This window comes from Choloepus didactylus, chromosome 5 (genome assembly GCF_015220235.1).
Source record: "Choloepus didactylus isolate mChoDid1 chromosome 5, mChoDid1.pri, whole genome shotgun sequence".
NCBI classification, from domain to species: domain Eukaryota; kingdom Metazoa; phylum Chordata; class Mammalia; order Pilosa; family Megalonychidae; genus Choloepus; species Choloepus didactylus.
Window position 1 is genome coordinate 31,482,017 of NC_051311.1, and position 3,402 is coordinate 31,485,418.

The 3,402-nt window shown below is 39.3% G+C and overlaps 1 pseudogene; it reads left to right on the top strand.

Annotated features, from left to right (window-relative positions):
- The first annotated feature begins 380 nt into the window (after positions 1-380).
- LOC119535223 lies at positions 381-1,265 on the top strand (annotated as a pseudogene).
- Positions 1,266-3,402: the final 2,137 nt, after the last annotated feature.

Consider the following 3,402-nt stretch of genomic DNA (forward strand, 5'->3'; position numbering starts at 1 on the left):
ACTTACTCCTTCCTCCATTTTTCCATTTTCTCACACAACAATTATAAGCGCTTTTAAAATACTCTGTGCTTTCTTGTTGTAAATCTCTCCTACACCCATTGTAACGCCCACTTCATCTACATACCCTCCTACCATTTTCCTCTCTCCCATCCAAACCTACTCTGAGCTGGGGATTGAAATCTTCGTATTTTCGCCTGGCTTAATTCAGCAACAAAGGGTGGGTATTTAGCTTACTGACTCAAGATTATTTTCTGCTTCTAAACTAGATAAGAAAAAGCAGGGAAAGATATAGTGCTACAGTTATGATTCCTGAATCCATCACTCAGTAAGATATATAGGTAAGTTGCCTGATGGGAAACTCCTCAGACTCTAGGTGGAGGATGGACCGTGTCATAAGAGAACTAGCCAGGAGAAAGACGTAAGACAGTGGAATTCACAAGAAAAGTTGCTGATTACATTTTATTGTGTGAAATATATTTTGCCTTTGTAATATTTGAGGCTCAAAAAGGATGCTGAGAGGGTTTCTTCTCCCATTCTTTCCACTACCCTATTCAAATCTAAACCTGATGCTTTTACCCACTCGGCTAGCATTACTTTCACCATTGCCCTCTGAGATGCTGACATGTAAAAGCAGATTAAGCACATGATGGCTTTCAATGAACAGAAGGCTAAAGAGAAAGCAGAAGAAATAGATGCAAAGGCAGAAGAAGGGTTTAACATTGAGAAAGGTTGTCTTGTGCAAGTCCAAAGACTGAAGATTATGGAATACTATGAGACGAGAGAAAAGCAGATTGAGCAGCAAAAGAAAGTTCAGATGTCCAATCTGATGAATCAAGCAAGGCACAAAGTCCTTAGAGCCAGAGATGACCTTATCACAGAGCTACCAAATGAAGCAAAGAAGAGACTCAGCAAGGTGGGAAAAAGATACAACCAGGTACCAAGTGTTGCTGGATGGACTGGTCCTCCAGGGTTTGTACCAGTTGCTGGAGCCCTGAATGATTATTCATTGCAGGAAACAGGATTTCCCTCTGGTAAATGCTGTGGTGTAAAAGGTGATTCCTATGTACAAAATTGCCACCAAAAAAGATGTTGATATCCAAATTGATCAGAAGGCCTACCTGCCTGAGGATATAGCTGGTAGTGTTGAGAGCTATGGTGGAAGTAGTAAAATAAAGGTTTCTGATACCCTAGAAAGCCAGCAGATGATGCCAGAAGTACAGGGTGCCTTGTTTGGTGCAAATGCCAGCAGGAAGTTTTTGGACTAAGCCTTTGGGAGGTGGAATTCATTCCACTCTTCTGCTGCTATGATATGGAATTTTCTGATACTTGAAGAACTACAATTATCTATGCAGCCTCCTCTTTGCTGTTCTAATAGTGTTCCGAACTTATTAGTGGAATACCCTTCTGTAGCTAATGCCCTTGGCCTAATTGTTATCAGTGGGAGAAAGCTTCTCTTAAAATGATCAGGAGCCTACCTCTACTTCATTTAAAAGTAATACAATTCTCAGTTGATTCTGCAGCGTGACGGTGAAGGGATTGGATGGTGGTTGCATGAACTTCCCTGAGTCTCCTGCTCTTCCCCAGCTCTTGTAATCTAGTCGAGATAATGATGTGTCTGGTATACTCTGTCTTTTAAGTCTAAAACACATATGGGGCATGCATTCCTTCCAGCTTTAGTAGGTTCATTGTTACCTGTTTGGGCCTCGAAGTTTTCCTTATCTGTAAATGTGATTTACAGTCTAAGTCATGAAAATGCTTTGTTTATTAAAACAAAAAGTTTACATGGCTCTAATTGGAATTTATTTTTATTTGCAAGACACTACAAGTTAATGGTTTGAAAGAGAAAAGATCTCACTAAGGTCCCTAGAAAAGAGCCACTTTCCATTATCTGTTTTCTACAAAAGTTTTACAACTTTATTGAGAGAATAGTTTTATTAGCTTTAGCAGAGTCAGAAAAGAAAGGAAACTCAGGGTTTGGGGAAGTTACTGTGTTTTAGGTCTAAATCTTTTCACAAAGGCTTTTTCTTCCTCCCAATACCCATTTATTTTTCCCTCAGATGGCTGCTAGACACTGCCCAGGGTCTTGCAGCTAACACATGGCAGAGCTGGAATTTTAAGTCGAGTCTGTCTGACTCTGTCTCATCTTAGTAGAGAAAGAGGCCACTATTTTAGCACCATCCTTTTCCTCCTTAACCTGAGTTTTAGACTTAGTGGGGGATAACAAAATACTGGAAGAGGTATTTTGTTCATAGGACTTGACCCCACTTGTGTGACATTATTTCTCTTCTCTAGAGCAGACTTGTGGGGGATGGAATTGAACTGCATGAGAAAAAATCTGTCATAGCAAACTCAGTTCCTCAAGATGATGCAATTATTATGTGATAGACTCTGGACTCAAACCCCAGTGTTGATCTGACTACATAAACAGTAAACCCTAAGTTAAAGCGTGGACTATAGCTAGTGGTACCATTGTAAAAATGTGCTGTCATCAAATGTAACAAATGTTTCACACCAATGCAAGGTGTTAATAAAAAGAAGGTATATGGGAATCCTGTATTTTATATATGATTGTTCTGTAAACCCACTTCTCTAATAAAGAAAAAAAAAAAACCAATGTAACTTAAAAATTAAAACAACAACAACAACGACAACAAAGGATGCTGAGGCTTCTGAGCCTGACTAAATGGATTCAGTCTTGCCTTCTTCCTAGGGAGATGAGCTCTCTATTGTTTATTGAATGCTTACTGTGCATTGGGCACTGTACTAAGTTCTTTACAGTAATCACCTCATGTAATCATACCCTGAGCCACAAAGTCAACACTGTGCTTTTCCTTCCTCCCTGGTTCTCATCATTCACTGCTTCATTTTGTAGTTATTTGTGTATGTCTTATCTCCCCTCCAATTTGCAGTTTCTTTGAAGATAAGTCTTGTCTCCTAATCACTTGTAGAATTTCAATGGTTAGCAGAGACTTTTCCGTAGCACGGCCTTCAAAAACATTGCTTGTATGGAATTAGAAAGAGAATCTGAAAGGGTTCGTGGAGATTTTCTTGTTTTGACCTGGTGAAAAATCTGTGCATTCAAAAGACATAGTGTAAGAGCAGGGAAAGAATTGATCTCCGTGGGGTAAGCCTGGTCTGAGAGGCCTATAAAAGATGGTCCCTTCACTTTAAAATAAAATAAAATAAATAGACTTTATTTTTTAGAGAAGTTTTAAATTTACCCCCTTCCCCCCAGTTAACATCACTTTGCGTTGTACAGTTCCATGGCTTTGACAAATGCATAAATGAATATCATCATATATCCACCATTTACAGCATCACACAGAATAGTTTCACTGCCTTAAAACTGCCCTGTGTTTCACCTTTTAAATATGCCTTTGGCTTTGTGGGCTTAAGCCACAC